General features: G+C 48.3%; 1 protein-coding gene across 1 annotated transcript in view; it reads left to right on the forward strand.

Annotated features, from left to right (window-relative positions):
• The window catches only part of LOC119407187 (protein phosphatase 1 regulatory subunit 16A), a 301,652-nt gene that overhangs the window by 48,026 nt on the left and 231,429 nt on the right, over positions 1-22,197 (forward strand). Inside the window, exon 2 of the mRNA XM_037674070.2 lies at positions 6,359-6,480. The gene's annotated coding sequence lies outside the window, so the exon portion shown is untranslated. The remainder of the gene's footprint in view (positions 1-6,358; positions 6,481-22,197) is intronic.

The following is a 22,197-nucleotide window of genomic DNA, read 5'->3' on the forward strand; positions in this document are numbered from 1 at the left end:
CTACCACCATCCGGCTATATCTTAAGAATTTAGCCCGATTTCTAAAAAAAAAAGAAAAAAATCCTCGTATATTTCATACTCATTTACCACGGCAGCAGCATTTCCCGCCTGTCTTATTTTCGTTAATTTGGTTTTACCAGTGAAGCTGGCTAATACCCTCTGTTGTGGGATTAGCCAAGTTAAGTGATCGATTTTTCTCTGCATCTGCGGTGGAAACATATGGAATAATCTGGCTGCTGAGAATCGTGCGGCAATGAATGCGTGTGCAGGTTATTATGTCGCATTGTTCAATAGAATAATCTTATCAGCGGCGCGCAATGCATGGTTTAGGTATTGTTCCGCTAGCTGTGTTACCATTGGCGCAACCTTAAGTATGGGTCTGCGCAATGTTTGCAGTCGTCACGCAATCTTTGCAGTCAATCGCCATTTTCATGCACAGAAATAATGCTTCTCCGAGCCAGGCGTGAATTCAAGGGAGCGGCTTGTTGGGCGAGTTGGCACATGGCTATACTTGGAGGCAAAAGGCGAAATCGGTACGCAGAAACAGAGTGCGCTTTGCGCTAGTTCTGTACGGAGTTCGGAGAAGTGGCTTTAAAAAACAAAAGAAAATGTCTGCTGCTTTTCCAGTCTCCGTTGTGTCGCCTTTTCTGTTTCTCTTCATTTTCCTTTTTTACTAATTTACTGACCTTCTTCTAGAACCACGTTTGAACTTTCGCGCTTTAATGTCAGCCTTATTCGTGCCGTGCACTTGAATCTAAACACACGGGTGATTCCCGACTGGACTCCCTCGCAAACCTCAACGACACTGCTCGCTCTCGGGCGCGCGCGCTAACCCTCCGCGCTGCGGAGGACGTAGGTCCGCAGGTTGATTGTGGGGTGTTTAGGGGTGCTTTACTTACTTTCAATGAAGTCACTAAACCATACCTGCCAAGTCTCCCGGATTACCCGGGAGACTCCCGGATTTTGAACGTTTCTCCCGGTTGTACGGGTCATAGAAAAATCTCCCGGAAATCCAGTTTTGCCCCGCGCGTCCAGTGCTTTGTCTGGCCACATGAACAAAGTTGTCTGGCCACATCCTAAATGTGTTATAGGTTATAGATGATGCGTTTGTGTACACACAAATCTATCCCACAAGTTATCTCGCCTTCAAAATTTTGTGTCGCTACTGCTTTAAGTGGAGAGGCTAGCACTTAAAAAGGTAACCGTTACCGATGTCTGTCGAGATAGCGCGTTCGCCAGCGCTCGCGACCGTCCCCGTCTCAACGGCGGCCCTTATGGTCCCTTGCCCGACGAAATAACTGGTAAGCAAGCGACGACAGGCCTCGCACGCGGAGCGATGTTATCGTGTGTGCCCTTCGCTCGAGGGTGACGTCCGGGTCGTTTCATCTCTGCTGTAACCGCGTTCGCCCCTAGCGCTAGCGCGCTTTTACTCGCACGTGAAACAGACGATGCGTAGGCGATGTTATCGGTTTGGACTCTGTACAGATCAGCGGCGACCGCAAAATCCCGCTGACAGTGTCCATATAAATTCTATCGCAGTACCCCCCCCCCTGCGCGGTCGACACATTTTTAACCCCCCCCCCCCCCCCGTTGAGTAGATCTCCCGGATTCCGTTTCTCCAAACATGGCAGGTATGCTAAACACTACCAGTTGATTAGGCGGCCTTTTCCTCCTTCGCACAGCAAGTTGTCTAGACGTCAGGACATCACGTTTAGAATGCTACAGACTAGGTCTTATCCTAGTCCATCTTTCCTCAGCATCGTCTCTTCGGAGGCTTTCGAGTCTACCTGCCCTGACTGCGGGGAGGTCAGTAAGTTTGAAGATATGCTCTGGCGGTGCCTCGTTACGGGGCCTAAGTCGGCTCACAGAACAGGATTGGGACTCTGTCTTACAGAGTTTTACCATAACTACGAGCTGTCCATGGACAGCTCGTAGTTGTGGTTGCGCCCGTTTTGGGCCATTCAAATGGCTTTTCCCTTCGCCTCCGATCACATGTATTGTGATGAATCAATAAAATCAAATCAAACTCGCATCAGCTCGCATCATGGGCTCTCTGCAGAGAGCCCATGATGCGGCGGTGGGGCTAGGTCTCGCCGTCCCCACGTGGGAGCGGCCCGCGGCGTTGCTCTAAAAGAGTAGCGTTTCTCGGGACCCAAATAAAGTTCTGTGTCTGTCTGACACGGGTGTTCTTTGCATTTCGCCCCCACCGAAGTGCGGCCGCCGTGGTCAGAACTTGGAACTTGCGCCCTCGAGCTAATCGGCGGTTCCGATCCAGGTAGACACGGTTCGTGACATCACCGAGCCCTGGTAGGGGAACTGCAGAGCGTCGCGGCCACTTCTCTTTTTCTTTTTTGTAAGCGTCATTTCTACGGCCAAGTAAGCCTGCATTAACTTTAAAAGTGAATATTTTACTGTTGCGGAAGCGCAATTTTCTGGTGTGGTTTAACGTAACTTCTCCAGTGACCCTTTACCTATAGCTTGACCTTCTTTACGTGTGATCACGGCCCGCCTGTTGCGGACGTGCAGCGAAATGGTAGCCTGAAAATAGGGGCTTGGGTCCTCCTTTACATGAACAGCTTGTGCGTTTGCGTGAAATAGTGGTGCAGCAGGTTGCTCCGATAAGACCTTCGTCAGGTTTACCAAACTTGGAGTTTACACGCGTGGCACAACTTACGCAACGACGTCTGACTCAGGCTGGAGCCTCGAATGAGTGGAGAGCGCTCACGATAACCCGCCTTGCATTTCCTTTCGTGCTTGTCCATTGTTCCAATGCGCAGCAGGATCAGACGTACTCTCGTGCGTCCATCCTCGTGTCTCGCATTAATGCGTTTCGTCCGAGCGCGTTTACGGCCGCCAACATAGACACGGGGAGCACGCAGTTAAACATTCCGGTTTCGCCGACAGGGGTGTCCGCGCTATACGTCCAGATGGCCGAACAGCTTCGCCATCGATCACGATGCTGTGCTTTCGATTGTGCGCCGCATTCCGAAAGGGGGCGGTATGTGAAGAAAGCGTGTCATAGACATACAAATACGACTGGAAGATGGTTTGTCCTTATCCTACACCCGTAATGTCAAAAGGGCCGAGCAGAGGGTCCCCGGCCTGATGTATGCGGACGACTCTTAGTTCTAACAAGTATACTGGACAATGTAAGGAATTTAGACACTGGCGAATACGCGTGGAAATGAAGCGACATATCTGGGCTTTGCGCACATTTGCCCAATATTATTACTTCGAAACCTGGAAATATGACCTTAGTGAATAGACGAGCAATGACTCAGTTCAACAAGCCATGGCGCATGGCATAGTCAAGCCATGGAGGAACGCTCGCTGGAGGAAATGGAGGAACGCTCGCTCTCTTCGATTATATGCACGTTAAAGATTTGCCACGTGGTTACCATTAATCCGGAGTACCCCCGATGCGGCGTGCCTCATCATCGGATCGTGGTTTCGGAACGTGGAAAAGAAAAAAAGAAAATATATAATGTAGAAACGATGGTCCTACAATAGAAACGATAAAATAGGAGCGGGCTCGAGGCTCCGAGTATCGCAGGGCAGGGCGGTTCTTCTGGTTCGCGAGAAACGCCAGCTGCCGACGTCCCCCCTTTTGGGTCGCTCGAGCGATCGTTTTCCGCGCGGCATGCCGGCCCCCCTCTGTCCCTCCCTGCGTACTACGAGTGCGGCTCGCAGGGTCCGGACGTTCGGCCGATCGTTGCCATCGACCGTTTTGCTCTGCATGTCCCACGCAGTCTGCCGCTCACAAGGCATCCCATTTTTGTCTGGCCGCGGTAGCGTTCCGGACTGCGGTCGCGCAGGCACTCGATGTGTCGGCACGGCCACGTCACCCTGCATGCTATGCGCGTGCCGTCGAGAAGAGTTGACGTCCAGGGCGACGTGTTCAGCTTCGTCACCCGAACGACAGTCGGTTCACGCAGGGATCGCGGTTCGATTTGCGGGTGTATAATTTATTGGGTTGATGCGGAGTACTTCAGCGGGCCTTTCGTTTTTTTTTTCTTTTTTTAGTCCGCTGTGCCTGCTACTCCGTTGTTGCTGTAAAGTTCTACTCCAGTTTTCGCTACATCGTCGACTCCGCGCTCCGTCGCTCGGCTTTTATTCTCGGTATCGGCCACACGACGCGATGGATAAAAAAGAAATGCAACAGTGTAATCGAAGGAGAGAAATTCTTACGAAACATGACCCCAGGAAAAGTTTTCTGTGCAGCAGATGGTGGCGAGGTAGAATTACGTAAGAACGGAAGAGAAACCTGTCTCTCTGTTTGATTAACAGATTGATGGATGGGATTCAGCGATCCCGGAGAAAACCGTGAGCCTGCAAAGACGCCGTGGTGAAGGGCTTCCGATTAATTTGAGGCTGCTTGGGCTTCCTTTCGTGCGGCAAAGTATAGCCTGGCTAGCGTTATTGTAAGTTAGGTCGGCAGTCGTACCCGCAACCTCGTGAATGAGTGTTTGTGCGTAAACAAGTCCCCCCCCCCCCTATTTTTTTTAAATTATTCCGCAGGCGCATTGTTACTGCGTGCCTCAAATAGTGAAAAACCTTTGTCCATACAGGGATAACCAGTCTGTGTCGTTAGAAATTATTGATCTTGGGCCTGACAGGAAATGGTGACACTAGTGATGCGCACTTAAAACAAAGCCAACTGTCTCATCTGGTTTGAAACTGCAGGCCGCATTTAATCGATATTTGCTGGTGCAGAATGCGATGTACAGAGCTTTGCAGTGCTTTCCCCGCAGGGAAATATAGGTGCATGTTTCTGAGCATTTTGTTTGTCCAATCGATGCTCGCGGCAGTCGTGATTGTTTTACTCGTTATTGCAGCGTCATGCGTTGCCGGCGTGTGTTTGACTTGAAATGTAATACGCTGCCAGTTCAAGCGCAGCCCTTTTTGTGCGCTGTCTCTGCCATGTGGGGTTGTCGCGTCGTTGCTTTGTGATACAAAACACGTTGCTCTTGCTTTTTTATACCGTCGCGATAAGCTTGGTTATCTCACTGGCCTTGACCAATTGCTGACTTTTTCTCGAAATCGTATCACTCTATTTTCATTTTTTTTTTTGCTTTGATTAAGGTTACGTGAAACGTCAGATATGTACAGTTACAGTACTATCGCGTGTCTACGTGACCAGCCTTAGACGTGAATGAACCTTTATATCGAACTTGAAGAAAGCGCATTTGATGCCTTTATCGAATGCGCACAGTCACCCAAATCTTTAATTATAGCGTGAACGAGCGGCAATTTTTTCTGTGTATCTTCGCCATATGACTGAATTAAGTACCGTAAAGGGTGAGGGCACGTGCATAACCACAAAGCACATGCGCACAAAGCAATTTCTTGCAACTTCATTCCATTATATGACGCAGGCTCACAGAAAAGTCGCCGCTCCGCACGCTATAACTAGAGATTTGGGCGGCTGTACACATCACATTCCCAGTTGTGACAACTGCGTCATTCTTTTCGCCAAAGTAAAAGAAAGGCTGCCTAATAATGCCGTACGCTGTCAAGATTCAGAAGTGACACAACCTGTCAGTAAGACTGTCATCGTACCGTCCCAGTTGCTTTCAAGCGTATAGAATCAACTCATAGAATAGTTTAGCTTGGCATTGCGCTTTTATTCCGCGCTTCGTCCAAAATGCAGGCGGAAGTGTGGTAAACACCGCGCATGCGCAGTCGGTACGGCAGCAGCGGTAACACAATGCTGAAGTAGCTGAATTACATCAGCGTACAGTACGTCGAACGGCTCTCTGCAAACTCTTTTCGCCCCCAAGTCGCTCATCCCGCGCTTTTCATAAAAGTTTGCTGACTGTGTGCATTGCCAGGTCTACTGCTCTGACAGAGCAGTTGACTCAGATTGGTCACAGCGAAGCGTCACCGCGTGTGGATAATTTAATACGTGCCATGCTGGCCGCCAGTCTCCGCTAATAAGCGGTTGAGGCTGCCACTTCTATGTCATTCTCGCGCCTGATAATAGGGATCCTGCCATGTGCCGTGGTTTCTCTGTATATGTAAAGAAACGGAAAGAAAAAAAAAATGCTGTAGTTAGTCGTGCAAGTTTTGCGTTTTCCTTCATTTTTTTTTTCTTCGCGGAGCTGTCCCCCGCGTAAGTAACGGCTGAAGAGCGTACTTCGCCCACTGTTTGTTGGACGTCGTCTAATTGGCGCCATAATTAAACCTAAGAGACTGGCGAGACGCCTGCTAATGAAGATAGAGCGAAGGAGCGATTCGTGAGGCGTCGCCGTTCATGATCGCCTCGTTGCCGCATCGCGGGAGTTGGGGGAAAGTATCGGGTGACCTCCGGATGGCGTCTTACTTAACGTCTTCTTTCTCGCTTTCTTTTTCCCTGCAGATGATTGCGTGAGGCACGACGGTCGACTACCTCGGCGATATTGAATCCTGGGCACAGCTCGTCGCCTGGCGTCCTCTCTACATGACGCCGCCCGCGCACGGGACACCCTTCGTGCTCGATAGGTACGCTCAGTTTCGTCTCGTGTTCACCTCTCGTCAGCTGCCCGTGGGCGCACCTTCTCGTGCAGTGTCTGAGAACGTGCGGCCATTTGCTTACAGCTGCACTCTTTTGCCCCGTGTCCCTGTGGCCGAAGCTTATGCGAAACGCCACGCGTGGAGCTAAATTTCATATTTGCTTAAAAAAAAAGTTTGATGTGAGAGTGTTCATTTTTTTTCTTTTGCACACGCCGTCCTGTGTGGGGGCGTTTTTTCTTATGTCTCTCCCCTTTCCGTCACTCTGAGCATGTTCGCTCTTTTCTCGCATCCTTTGACGATGTGCAGTGAACTGTAATGTTCCGCGTTTTTTTTTTTTTCGGTTTTCTAGTGAAGCTCGAGGCGGTATTTTCCATCTTTTTTTTTTTTTTTTTCATTATTTGGGCTCTTCGTCGCAGACTCGGACGGCGCCGCCGTTAACGTTGCTATCATCGGCTCAATGCGGCGCATATGAGATGAGACCTAGAAAACAAAGTGGAACATGAACTACCAATACAGTTGCACGCGATAGTGTCAGTAAAGCCTGACGACTTTTGTTCGGCACGCTCTTTTCTGTGGACATATTTTTTTCTTTCTCCCTTTCTGTGTGGCGGATATTTGAACGTGAGACTTCCCGGCACGGGTGCTCGAGGATGGTCGCGAGGCGCGGGTTGTTACGTCATACATCACCTTGGCAACAGAGTCAATTTTGGCGCGGCCCTTCGTAGACGAGGAACCGAACCCTGCAGGAGGCACGTTTCATCAAGAGATAAGGTGAACTGAAAGAACAGCGCGGCCAGTGTCTCTTCTTTTTAATCTCTCCCGACGCAGAGGAAGCCGCGGGGGAGAACGGGCGGGTTGGAATCTTGATCGGCGAGCCAAGATCGAAAGCCGGGGAATATATGGTGGAGATAGCCGCTCTGGAATCCGAGCGGCGGGCACGCTGTCCGAGCGAAATCCCGCCGAGTCCGCTCTGCAAGAGACCGAGTAGCTGTCGCGCGGCGCCCTTGTCGTCGTCTTTTTCTCGGTGGCGTCGTGCCGACGCGCTCTACCGGAATTGAAATGGACCCCGTGAAATGCCGGGCGTTTTCGGAGGTGATCCGTGTAGAATTCGCTCCTCCGTGTCCCCGAAGCGCTGTGTACCTCCCGTCAACCCGTATAGTGAGGGGCCGAACGCGGGGAGTTGTTTAGCTCCGTAAGGACATTTGTTTCTCTTTCGCGTCAAAGCTCAGCCACGGCTTATTGTTTATACGTTAGTCGCCGACGAACTAGAAGCTACTTGAGACTCGATGCGGTCCCTAAATTGTTTGTGCTTGCGGTACAGGAGCACGCGCTTCTGTGCGTGCTCACTGACGCCTCACCCGTACCGAGGACCGCATTTTTCGCTGCACCGTTAACACTTTCGTGACTGCGTTTATTCTCGTCGATAGTATGTTAACGATTACTTCAAGTTCAAATTTTGGCGCCCTGTGAGCGCTTCTGGACAGCTAACGCCATTTAAAGGGTAAAAGAGGCAGTATTTTGTCAGTTTTGCTTTTGAGTTTCCTTTTTCGCCGCCGGGAGGGGGGGGGGGCGTAAAGTTTCTTCGCAGTCAGGGAGGTAAGCGCTCGTGGTTTCAGTTATGGCGTCGACGTCGCTCGCGGGTGCTCCACAAAAACAGCGAATTGCGACGGATTCCGATGAATCTGAGTGTAAATCTCTGGATGATGGTAGCAGCTGAGACACGGAAGACGACTTCGATTCGTCAGGCTTCATTCAGTACGGACGGCGACAGTGCGTCAAATCGCCCCGGAGGTATCCGCCAGTAAGTTTCGCTCTCTCCTCGGGCTGTTTTATCGCTGCCGCGCGTTGACGTAAACGTATCCGGTGCGTACTAAAGGTCACAGCTCCTATCTGCAAGGTGTCAACTTCATTCGGGCGGGAGCATTTGGCGCCGGCTGCAGGAAGAGTGGAGTTCATCTTGACCTAGCGCCCCGTAGTGCAGCGCGGCGGCTTCTACGTGTTTTTCACCACAGAAGTCGTCAGAGAGATATGCAACCTTTTCGAAAATATCCGTGGATGCATATTTTCGAAAAGCCAACGCGCAGTGAGCCAACCTTTGTTTCACCGCATCGAGGAACTGCTTCGCGCGGTGGTATGATAGGCACTAGTGCTTATATTTTTGTATGTAGGTAAGTAACCTTTGTACTTACAGGAGCTTATATTTGCAGTATTATTCTACAAGGGCTTTGTGTTCAAAACGTATATTTTTTTTTGTTTGCCTTGTGCGGAGTGGCATTGATGTTTTTATGAATATTATTCTTCTTGCTACATTCTTTTTCGTTTTGATAATTTTTTGATAACGTTAGAAATAGATCTGTTGCTTGCAGTTAATACTGTTGGAAGTACCAATTATTCCTTTATCATTTGATACCTTACACTTTAGCATCAATGAATTTCTGTGGGAGGAAAAATATTTCCTGGACTACCCAAAAACAACAGATTTTTCCTCGGTCACGAAAGTGTTGGCTTCTGGGCCCCTCCTCCAGATGCCAGCTTGCTGGTAGCGGCTGCGAGACGTGCGAAGGGCGGCAGGCTTACGCTAGACTCGAATTGTGAATTGCACTGGTAGTCTTTCGAGCGGTGTGCCGAATCCCCGTGGGAGCAACAAAATCCGGCTCGGAGGGACCCGATTCAGATCAGCCAGCGAAAAATAAACTCGTTCCGGCAGGGAGCGCAGCGGAAGTTGTCGCACACATCCGGTTGCCAACGTTGGTATAACGCCTCAGAAAGCACCGAAAACAACCTAGGTGTCCGGCTGCTCCGGAAATGACGGCACCGCGTTGTCGGAGTTCCGGCGAAATCCGGCTCTACGAGACGGATGAATGCGGAGCGTTCCGTCGTGGAGCGGGTTGCTCCGAATCTACCTGTGGAAAACGCGAACTTGCTCCGGATCGACCAGTGCAATCCAACTTCTCGGCCGGTGAACAGGAAAACGTGCGCAGTTCGGCCAGTGGAATTCACTATAAGAAAAAAAGAAATAACCTGTTACTCTTTCTGGTGAGCCCTGAATTTCTCTCATATATAGAACTCTCTTTGAACATTCACGTTAACACTCTTTTGGATATCGTTATACTCTCTTCGGAGAGTCGTGGGAGGTGCCGTGCAGTCTCCAAGTGTGTTTTCAAAGTAGTGCTGAAACGAAAAGTTTGCATCTTGTTTTTCTTTTTTTTTTTTTTTTGCGATGAGTAGCTAATGACCCATTTATGGCGGCGGGAAACCTCGTTTTCCTCTCGAGCGCGTGACGGTTAATTATTTGGAGACGTTTTTAGAGCGCCCAGTCACAGTTTCGGTTTCCGAGGGCGCTAGGAGAGGTGGGACCAGCTTTTTTTGTTTTTGTTTTTTAACACACCTGGCCACATGATGACACAAAACGGTGACACGTGCGGCAACGTATGGACGTGGCGCCGCCTTGACAAGTGCGACAGGGATTACTCGCAAGGAGCATGACAGCCAACACAAACTCGTGACGCAAGTGGTTGTTTACACGACCAAGTCGATATTGATGTCGCGCAAGATGCCCCGTTTTGCGCTCAGTTGCGCGGCATACACTTTTGAATTAATTTGAAATATGTTTGAAATATGTTTGAATTTGAAATATAGTCTATATTTTCTCTTGATATTTTTTATATATGTGTCCACACAAATCTATCTTATCTCGCAAGTTATCTTCAAAAGTTTGTTAGTACTCCTTTAAAGAGAGATATATGCGAGAAGTCAGGACTCACCAAAAAGAGTAAGAGGTGATTTTTTTCGCTGTGTATGCGCTTGAACTTTTCTTTGGAACTTTTCAAGTTCCCCTTAACGGACAACTTCGCGAATTCATCCCGTGATTTCGTACGACGACAATTCCAGCGTCGGCTTCGTGATCGCGCTGATGTTTGTGTGCGTGATGTCTCAGTGTGAATGTTACTGAATACTGTTGAGATCAAGACCTTCACATCGGCACCGTGACGCTTCTGAACTGAGGTAGAGTTTACACGCTGACTGCATTGTTGCCCAAGCAAGTCGCGTAGACCGACAGCGGATGCGACGACGGCCGTGTTTGGTTAGCGGTGGTTGTCTCGTCTCCGATCCCACCGAGACGCGCCGCCGCATATGCTGCGACGCGCATGTTGTAGTCAGCGGGCCGGTAGTCTAAATCAAGAGTTGTTATTCGTTCTGCATTCGGACGAACAGCGACTCTACGCGTCGTGTATGTCCGCTCAAAGGCATGCATATTCTGTTGACATGTTGGACAAAAACAAGGGGGCTTACTCATCGATAACATCTGTTCTTTGTCTTTTTTCTGCACTGGGAACCTCTGAAGTTTCCATTATTTGTGTTGGCGAAAGGCGCACCCCGAAGTATATGTACGATGCCGTAGATTGTGCAGCGCTGCCGCTTCTATTAGAAGAAAAGAAAAAGACTAAAAGCCGTTGTGCGTCCGTGGGCAGTTAGATGCATGGGCGGAAACATGAAGGCATCGCTTCATGTTCCGTATCCATAGAGGTGGAGAAAAAAGTAAGGACAAGGAGGTTATAAGCAGACGCGCTTCCGGTTTGCTACCCTATGCACTGGGGGAAAGGGGATTAGGGCAGAAAAAGAAACAAGTGGGATGATGGGGGGTGGTGGTAGCTGTTCGTGCGGAACACGTGGAGCTGACCATTACGCCTACACGTTACCACTGAAACCAGTCGATTTCAGTATAACTAGCGATTACCGCGTCGCATTAGAAAAGGTTGATGGTGGAAGGCAGAAGATTTGGCTGGGCGACGTTCCAAGAAGAGTTACATTGGCAGAGAGAGAGAGCATAGCGACTGATAGCGGGGCCGATGGAGGAACGCGATCGGCTAAGATAATTGCAATGATATTCAGGGAACTTTTACGAATTACGGCTGGCAGACTGTACAGCACAAAAATGAATAAGGGCGGTGCTGGATTATCAATTGAATTCGGAACGGCGTTCGGTTGATGCGTTTAGGATAGGCGAAAATTTTGAAAATTGTGGGCGTAGGCCATTTGGTGATTCATGATTAGGAAAGGTAACCGCAAAAACATACGGGACACAGAAAGAGACAACACGAAGCGGTACTGACAACTGTTCAATTTATCATTGAATGAATGAATGAATGAATGAATGAATGAATGAATGAATGAATGAATGAATGAATGAATGAATGAATGAATGTTTATTTGATCTTGAATACAACTTTAAGAAAGGTACAGGAGCAAAAAGGCGAACAACGCCTGACAGGGGCCTTTGTACCCGCAACCTGTTACAGCATGCATCACGTTATTTGATATAGTGGCAGGTCATTGGCATTTAACGAAATGCGGAAAGTCGTTTTACATTTCACACACCGTGCATGCATAGTCACACAGAGCTTTCAATTTAACGAGACAACGCCGAGCTCATATTGATCAGGAACGCGTGTGCACCGGAAAACAACAACAAAATAAGACGATAAGACGATTTTTGTCGTCTTATTTTGTTGCTTTCCGGTTTACACGTGTCAGCTTACATTCTTGAATTTCGCGCCGAAACTTCAGCATGTCAGCGTCGGTGTGACGGGACGAATTTCAGTCTTTTTTCGTATTTTGGCCACGTTGCTTCAACGAAATATTCTGAAACTTGCTATGTTAAAGGGACACTAAAGAACCCCGCCACGGTGGTCTAGTGGTTATGGCGCTCGACTGCTGACCCGAAGGTCGCGGGATCGAATCCCGGCCGCGGCGGCTGCATTTTCGATGGAGGCGAAAATGTTTGAGGCCCGTGTGCTTAGATTTAGGTGCACGTTAAAGAACCCCAGGTGGTCGAAATTTCCGGAGCCCTCCACTACGGCGTCTCTCATAATCATATCGTGGTTTTGGGACGTTAAACCCCAGATATTATTATTATTAGGGACACTAAAGAGCAAAACGATTTTTCTCGCATTAATAAAGTAGTCTTCCACGATACCAAAAACACCACGCTTGCTGCGAGAAGACGCTTAATAAGCGAGAAAATGCGCAAAAAGAAAATACAGGTGGCGACGCCACCTTGGAATTGCCGCACCATTTACCGTGCCGTCACATATTTTTGACGGCGCCTGCTTGGGCCTACGTAGTTTCTAATCGGTTAAATCGAAGTACATTGTCCTCTGAGGGGGCCAGAGACTTGACATAACGAGTTTGCGGAAATTTCGTCGAGCCAGTGGCGCCAAAAATACGTTAAATGCTCTTTGAAATCTTTTACGTCACGAATTACAAAGTTCGGCGCGAAATCTAAAAATGAAACTTTGAACTTGGTTTTCTCCTCTAATAATAAACCTATGGTGGTGAAATAAACTACACAAGAGTTCTCCGAGCACATTTTATCATTCTAAACCAATTCATTGTTTCTCTTTAGTGTCCCTTTAAGACTTTGCATCCCATGAAACACGTTGTAAACGATTTTGACCGATAAATGATTACGTACGCCTAGACGGTGTCAAATTCTACGATTTCACTCAAGCTGGTGCGGGAACTTCAGGGTGGCCTCGCCAGCTGTGCTTTATTTTCGCGCGTTTTCTTGCCTACAAGCATCTTCTCGCGGTAAGAGTGCTGCTTTCGCTCTTGTTGAATTGTAAGTTGCTCGATTTTTAAATGTAAGTTAATCGCTTTTTTGTTAGGTGTCCCTTCAAGATTTTCGAACATCCCGCACCGCAGGTGCGGCTCACACTTCCGTAATGTTCGTTGTCGCGAATGCTTTCAGTTAGAGTTGTATGTAATGCGTTACAAGTAATGGATTACTTGTAATCAGTTATATTTTCTTGTAATTTGTAATATAATCGATTACTTTTTCGAAACTGTAACGTTCTGGGTAATTAAATTACATTTTCTTGTAATTACCGGTGATCAATTACTTTTTTCCCCAAAATCAAGTTGTAACCAGTGTTCTGCGGCAGTTCGCGTCCCTAAAAATATGTGGCCGCTCTATAAGGACCGACGGGGGCTCCCTTAAAATTACTTCCTTTCAAATGTAGGGTGTGTCCAGAAAAGATCGAACACGAGGTCCCGGTCACCATTCCCGATTTTGATGAAATTTACTGTAGGTCTAGGCATTACACCCAGAACAATGGTTTCGCAGTTAGTTTTGCGAAAAAAAAAAAATTTGTTCGCCTGAAAAAAAATATACAAATTTTGGCCGCAAAAAATACTTTTCAGCCAATTTCGCGATTTCGGAATTTTGAGCGCACCTAGGGAAAAAACGGTGCATTTCTTCGTCGCAATATTTATTCCCCTTAAAGAACAAGTGAAATACAATCTTATGAGTCTTTTATTTCCCTTGCTTGTCGAAGCACTTTTGAAGAAAAAAATCACAAACTTGGCAAATCGCACAAAATACCTGTACTTCTGGAATTTATTGCTGCAAGCAAGTTAAAATGAGGATAATAAAACTTGGTACATATTAACTTTAATACTTTCGCTGTCTTTTAAAATAATTTGCGTGGTTTTATCGCGTTCTGTTTCACTCGATAAGTGGGCTGAAACGTAAGTGATTTACCAAAAGCGCCGAACTTTGAAAATGATTTTCTCAAAAAGGCCATTTTTATTTTTTTAAATCCTTCTGATTGAAGTCAAGGACGTTATCTACAATTCTGCAGAAAAAGACGTTGCATTATTTTGGTTGCTAACAAGTTATAATGCGTCGAATGTGACCATGCCAGCCTAGCGGCCACGTCCTTCGTTATGTGCTGAAACTCGGATATAGGTTGCTAAAAATACTTGTACATGACATAATCACAAATCAGCAGCTCCACGCCAACAAATGCGCAGCCAGGTGTCATGGTTAAGCAAGCTTTGTCTTGGGATCAGCCGCTTGACAAACCCGCAGCAGCGGCCGCTCGATGCTGCGGGCACTCACATTACATGAGTACCGCTTCGACTGCGGATGAGGTCCGCTTGCGCGCCAAACTACGCTCAGAGGACAAACGAGAGAAGGAATGCATCACTGTGAAAGTTAAAGGCCGTTAAGTGCCAACAAATGTCATAATATGCAACGAAAACTCTGCCGGCAATTTCCCAGTGAACGCCTTCAATACAGCATGCATGTATTTTTTTCCCGGCTGTTATGCCCGAAGCCGCAAAACATCGTGTAAACGCTCGACTTGCGTTGTATATTCTATCTGCGGACGCAGATCAATACAGTATTGTAAAAGTGGTTCTTTAATGAAGCAAAGGACTTGGACACACTTCTTTTCACAGCCGGCTGACAAGTGTTCTGGCACGAGATGAACTGCAGTTTGAGTTGTTCAACCATCGGAAGCACGTATGACAGTTTTCTTTAGATGTCAATGGCTTTCTTTTTTGTCATATGTTGCTCATAGAATGAACCTAATTATCTTTAGGCCATCAGGAGAGAGAAAGCAACACATGAGCGCACTACTGGAGGCGCTCACTGGGAAATTGCCGGCAGAGTTTTCGTTGCATATTATGACATTTGTTGGCACTTAACGGCCTTCAACGTTCACAGTGATGCATTCCTTCTCTCGTTTGTCCTCGTAGCGTAGTTTGACAGGCAAGCGGGGCTCATCCGCAGTCGAAGCGGTACTCATGTAATGTGAGTGCCCGCAGCATCGAGCGGCCGTTGCTGCGGGCTTCTCAAGCGGCTGATCCCAAGACAAAGCTTGCTGGACCATGACACCTGGCTCCGCATTTGTTGGCGTGGAGCTGCTGATTTGTGATTATGTCATGTACAAGTATTTTTAACAACTTATATCCGAGTTTCAGCACATAACGAACGACGCGGCCGCTAGGCTGGCATGGTCACATTCGACGCATTATAACTTGTTAGCAACCAAAATAACGCAATGTTTTTTTCTGCAGAATTGTAGATAACGTCCTTTACTTCAATCAGATGGATTTTAAAAAAAATTAAAAATGGCCTTTTTGAGAAAATCATTTTCAAAATTCGGCGTTTTTGGTAAATCACTTACGTTTCAGCCCATTTATCGAGTAAAACGGAGCGCGATAAAACCAGGCAAATTATTTTAAAAGACAGCGAAAGTATTAAAGTTTATATGTACCAAGTTTTATTATCCTCACTTTAACTTGCTTGCAGCAATAAATTCCAGAAGTACAGGTATTTTGTGCGATTTGCCAAGTTTGTGATTTTTTTCTTCAAAAGTGCTTCGACAAACAAGGGAAATAAAACTCATAAGATTGCATTTCACTTGTTCTTTAAGGCGAATAAATATTGCGACGAAGAAGTGCACCGTTTTTCCCTAGGTGCGCTCAAAATTCCGAAATCGCGAAATTGGCTGAATTTTTTTTTTGCGGCCAAAATTTGTATGTTTTTTTTCAGGCGAACAAAATTTTTTTTCGCAAAACTAACTGCGAAACCATTGTTCTGGGTGTAATGCCTAGACCTACGGTAAATTTCATCAAAATCGGGAATGGTGACCGGGACCTCGTGTTCGATCTTATCTGGACACACCCTGTAATTGATTACCGGTAATCGTTAGTTTCGAAAAAGTAATCGATTATATTACAAAAATGACAAGAAAATGTAATTCATTACAAGTAATCGATTACTTGTAACGCGTTACGTACAACTCTGAACAGGTGTTACGATCAGTTATTACTGGTTCTGTTCTGTTCTAACTGTTTTGCTGTGGAGAGGTTGAGGTCCATATTGCCTCGGCTACTCCATATCACGAAGTTATGCAGCGAAAAAAAAAAAAGAATAATACTGAACGGTACCTAAACATGAACAATCCGAAAAAAAATCATACCAATACACAGTTTGCTTGCAGCAGTTCACAGTCATAAACTGTTCACCCGCACACCTTCCTTTTCTACTAACAGTATATGCACTAACACATTTCATATCCCTGGCTGTTTATCACAGGCGCTTATCCAGTCCGGTCTCCACTAAAAAATCTGTCAGGAAGATGTTCGCCTTTTTCTGCAGATGCATCTCAGGCCATGGTCCAAGTAATTTCTTTAATGTGAGGGGCCGTCTGTCCAAACTTGCTAATTTTTTCTTTAATTTTTCTCTTTCATTCGCGTATTTAACGCACTCCATAATGTATGCTTATTATAGATTTCGGTAATCTCGTCGCTTCTCTTGCAGATTTTCCATACCTACTCTCATTGTGACAGTATACTTCATACCTTTCGACTCAGTGAGCAAAACCGCTGGCCAGTGGGCTTCGTTTTAGAGCGCAGCTCTTAAGGCCCGAACACACGTACGCGTTTCAGCGCGTCAACGCGTGACTTTGACGCGGCGCCGCGCCCTCTCTCCCCATATGGATAGGGCGCGGGTGTGCAGCATTGGGTGTGCAGCATATGCGAATGTCAAACGAACACGTGAAAATGAGAGAGAGAAATAGAAAGAAACAGAGAGAGTAACAGAGCAATAGAAAGAAAAAGGAAGAGAGAAATAAAGGGAATAAAGGACATAAAAGTATAGAGAGACAGAAAAAAATCATAGAAGGAGATAGAAAGAAACAGAGACGAAAAAAATATATAGAGAAAGGACAGTGAAAGAGAGAGAGACAAAGAGAAACGGAGAAAATGAGAGAAAGAAGCAGAGAGAGAGAGGGAAGAAACGAGGAAGAAGGAGTGCGAACGCCGAGTATGTCGGTACAGCGCCGCTGGTCGGTATCACGAGCTAGGGTGCCTTGATGCGCGTTTTGTTGCGCGCACATCGAGGCACACTATCACGAGCCACTGGCCTCTAACCTCGCTTTCTTCCTCCGTCACACGCGCTGGCCCCTCGGTCCGAGCTCGTACGCATGCAGGGCTCGCACGTGCACTGCGGCTTCGCTTGTCATAACGGGGCTGTCGGCGTTTCGCTTTGTTCGCGACGCCTGCAATGCACAGAATGGTGTGCGTACGCAGCACTCGAGCGCTGGCAGTTTCCGTGGCAATATGTAAGTGAATGTTACATTGCTACAACTGCGGATAGCCAAAACTTCAAAGTTGGCGTTGCCCCAACACGAAGCTGCGCTCAGAATTCGCGTTAGGGACACACTCCTCACAAGTCCCCACGAGGACGACCAACTTCGGGCCATCCGGAGGGCTCGCGACTTGGCCGTCGAGTTTCAACTCCCGGTCCCGTCGTGGGCACGGCCCGCAGACGAGGCCCCGTAGGGGGCCATCGCCTCCTCAGGACCAAATAAAGTTATTTAGATAGATAGGGAGTGTCGGGATCGTCGGTGAATTTTCGAAACACCTCGCGGTTTCTCTTGCGACTTCGATATCGCGGTAAAATGTTAGACCAGCTGTTGTTTAGGGTGGCGGCGCTCTGTCCTGTTGTCCAGTGTAAGTGTCCGGTGCATATGATGACCGTCCCTCTCGGCCCCGGGCCGAACTCTGCGGCGGCAGCTGCTGTTGTGATGCGCGCCAGAGCCGATTTTAGATGACAGGCATGTGCTCCACTTCCGAAAGACTTCCGGGACATTGTTTGCTTTTCTCGTACGAGCAGAGGCGCAGCCAGTGCCCCAAATATAGGACGAGGCTCCACGAGCCGTGGCGGGCAAGGCTGCGTGCCGTTCGTTGCACGCGCGCGCACGTGGCGCGATTTCGCCGCTTTTCGTGGTCGTCCGGCATGTGATGTGCTCCCTCTTGTTTCCCCTATCAGGCTTTAGTCGCCCATCTCAAGCAGTCACCTGGCAAAACTATGGGGAATTCCTAATTGTTGCGTGTGCTCGTGTACTGTGCTGGGCTCTGCACCTTGTGATTGATGCGCCGCACTTTTGTGTCGTGCTGTATTGATATCTGGAGTATATTCAACCGGAGAGCGCGCTGCCTCAGTCGTGTTTACGCTTTCTGACCGTTTTGTTGCCTAGCAATATTTCCCCTTCTTTCTCGTTAGTACTGTCGAAACTGAGGAAATTGTACTTGTCAGTTCATGTCAGAAAAAGAATGTCGGGCTCGATAGTACAAGGCGCGTTGTGGTTATCAGTGCTTGCTAAAGCGTGGCGTGCTGGTCAGACTGCGCTGGTAGAGTTGTAGCTTCTAGCTACTGTGCTCACGCCTACTGTTTGGCCTTCTGCGGAAAGGCCCTCAGAAACAGACTGTTGCAAACGCCTGTTTAATCTTTCTCGTGAAGTTGATGAGGGATGACTTGCCCGATATGCACGGCAGCACTAAGTGGAGAACACTTTTGCCACCGTGTCTTATCGCAGCTTTTTGCAAACAGCAAGAGGCGAAGGAGAGGGAATGGGGTTCGAGTGAGCAGTGGTTTAGCGTCCGCCTCGCCGGGATGCGCGATGTGCTGGGTTCGAATCCCAGTGCCGCCGGGCACCCACCTGTTTTTCTGATGGGGATAGAGGTACCCTGACCTTAGCATTCGATGGTCGGGTCACACAAGAAGGCAGGTTACTGTTTCAGCTGTATTCTATCTTTCATTCCCCCCACGACGTTGTATGTGTGTCAGAAATGAGCGTCTTTCATAACCTCTAACAACTACAGCATGTAGAGCACTAGATTATCGCACTTTGACTTTATGCAGCACATAATGACGACCGAGACGGCCGGAATTCGCCTCGTGCGTCTATACAATTGCTATCACAATAAAAAGCTCGACAGATATATAGCCCTCCAAGTAAGTCATACGTCAGGCAGCGAATAATTTGGGTGAGTGACTTCTGCGCAGCCGTAATAGCGAATTATGCCGCATTTTGGGTGCCAAGTTGCCGGTGCCGCCCCCTGGAGCCTATAGTCCGCCAGTGCTTTCATAATCTGCCGGTGCTTCAAGGTCGCATCCAAAAGCTTGATTCACCGCGCCCGCGAGTGTCACTTCAGTGGGTCTGTCAAGGCCTTCAAGAACTGCTCCGGGTGTGCGATGTTTTTTTTTTTTTTTTCCTCGTTGATGTAATCGGGGTTCTGCCCAGAGGACCGGAGCCAGCTAGAGTCCCGGGGAGATGTCGAGGAGAGGAGCCCGGAGCTGTTAACAGTAACGTTTATTTACAGGTAGCGTGTTGCTACATGATGGGGTTAGCATCATGGAAGCTCTCGGAGCTCGTGAGAGCTTGAGAGAACTTGTGAGAGCTTGTCGGGAGCGCATCGGCGCTCGCATTTTATGTCCTGGCCTTCCCAGGGTTCCCTGCAGGAAAAAACAATGGAGGCCACAACAGTCCAATGAAAATCTCCATCTTCACCTCCGCCCCCAAAAGGGAAAGGTGAAACGCCGCCTCCTTCCCAACCCACGAAAGGAGAAAGAGGCACATCCAGTTCGTCCCATGGCGAGGGAAAAACACTGCCCACCGCGCACACACGGCACAGCACGAAGACGTTGAATCTTACGTGGAAGTCAATTTCGTAGTCTGTTGCAATGATGAGTATGCAGCGCCGGGCAGACCACGAATTGTGGAAACAGCGGCAACAAGGCGCCACGGAGAACGCGGGAAATGCATCCGCAGACGGTTCCCAGACGCTGGGTCCTTTGTCCGGGGCACCTTGACGACAAAGCAAGCCGCCTCGACGGCCAACAACTCTTCCTAATCTGTCAGTCGGTCAGGCGTGCCCAAAGGGTTTTACGAGGGGCGCAGACAACCTGAGAATATTAGACGAACGACCTTCGTGTTGTCGCCGCTCTTGGGGCATCTCTGGAACCGCTGACCCGGAAGAAATCAGGGTAGTCTTAGCCGCAACGTCTCATGCGTCAAAGCGGCGCCAAGCCAGGCAGGCCGATCATAACATCGTGCTCTTCACGTCGCTAGTGATCTGCAGTATACCGACGTGCCACGACGTCGCCAACCTCCTTCCATTGTTCACGGCTTCCACGCTCCTGCTCATAGAGGTTTTTGTTTCTATTGAGAAAAGCTGCGCGTTGCACGTTTTGCACTGAGTGAGATATGCATACAGCACTCTGTCGTCACTAAGGGCAACATTTCTCAAGTTATATGCTCGCTTTCTGTGTAACTCCACGAGACTACAAAGGCGGTACACTTGGCACGCCACGGATGCTGCTTGTTGATGCTAGGTGGTTGCGAGCCCGACTATCTGTATTCGCCGCAAACGTGCTCATATATGCAATTCGCAGTGGCCCCGCGACCTATTATTCATTGTTCGTATCAATGCGCACCCGGTTTCATCTCCTAATTAGTGGCGGGTCAACACTTGGTGCCGCATTATGGAGGCCCTGCTTTCCTTTGTTTTCTCTTTATACGTCGTTCGTGGTTTTGGCGCACGCGTTCGTGCTCGCGAAGCAGCTTTGTGCCGGGAACAATGACTGCGTCGCTATTCACCAGGTTTGAAAAAAAAAAAAGCGCGCGCCTGATGCGGCGATTTGTTTTACTCGCAGCACGCGTTCGATATTTTCCTCGACGGTGTGGATGTGCTGCGCGCCATTCCACGTGCATGCAGTGCTCCTTTTGCCGCTCGGGTTTGGCCCCCTTCGGCGCTTCCTTTTGGAGGGGCGGAAGGAAGCGTCTCTCCAGGCTGCCCGATTTTCAAGAAGCGCTTTTTACTTCCAATGTGTTTCTTTCGGCGGCCATTTTTCGTTTGAACTCCCTCCGCCTATTTTGCCCCTCCCCTCGTGTTGTCTGGTGACGTTTTTTTCTTCTCGCGTTTCGCGAGAAGAGGGACGATAATCGAGTAAAAATGGCATCTTTTCGAGAGAGAGATTGGCTGACGGAGATAAAACGTTCGAGATATAGCCCGTCTTTTTTGTTTGATCCGTTGTTACTGTTGCGTTCTATATAGCGCGAGCGAGCCCGCCGCTGTGCTCGCTCGTTCAACCCCTTGTCGAAGCTTTGAAGATTTCGGATGGCCCACCGCCGCAACGCTGCTCTCGCACCCGATCCCCCGTGTTTTCCCTATGCGCTGCTCGTCTGGTCGGGCGTTGAGTAATGAGGGCGAAATGCGTTTAGGGAAAAAAAAAGAAATACAGAAAACGAGTAATGAATGAGAAACCGCAGGGCTTTCCTTTCTCCGCGCAGCGAAACGGGCCGCTGTTCGCGCGTTTCTTTCGCAACTGACACATTCGTTGCGCATTCGTCTGCGTCCCAGGCCCCCCCTTGACTGCGCTTAGAGAGCCCCGGCTTCCTCGGTGTGTACGCCGAGCGTGTTATAAAAACGGCGGCTCGCCAGCGTCAGTAATATTCGGCGCATGATAAAAATAGGCGGCCCGAGTAATCGAGTCCGAGCGCTTCCTTCGCGCGGCTTCTTCGAGCGTCAGCCGTATAGAGAAACGGCATGCCTATGTGATTTATTGAGTTTTCGGAATAGCGTGATTCATTCTGACGATTGGCGGTTATGTAACGCATCTTGCAGTGTACGTATATACGGGATATGATCCTGAGGAAGCTTCAGAATTTTGCTTCGAGAAGTCTCGTTTAAACGAGTGCTATGCATGGTCGGCCCATTGCTGTTGCCTACTGTTACTCGACATAGCACATTTAGAAATCGTCACTATAGTGACGGCATGTTCGTCACTACAGGCATGTTCATGGTAGTCAGCTGTTCTGTGCTTGGCGAATATATCTGCTTACAAAACCGTACGATGGGCTCTGTAGGTGTGTGCAAATAGTATTTTTTTTTTTTAGAGCGAATCGAATCTTATATCGAACGCTGTTCGAATAGCTTGCGGAAAGCGTTCGCATAAAGTCTAGGCACCGCAAGATTAACATCAAACAATTGTATCAAACAAGGGCTCGTAAGATCAGCGTCAGGTGATATTACGTAGTCATCGACATACAACATAATAGGTGACTG

Source organism: Rhipicephalus sanguineus, chromosome 1, assembly GCF_013339695.2.
Source record: "Rhipicephalus sanguineus isolate Rsan-2018 chromosome 1, BIME_Rsan_1.4, whole genome shotgun sequence".
NCBI classification, from domain to species: Eukaryota; Metazoa; Arthropoda; class Arachnida; order Ixodida; family Ixodidae; genus Rhipicephalus; species Rhipicephalus sanguineus.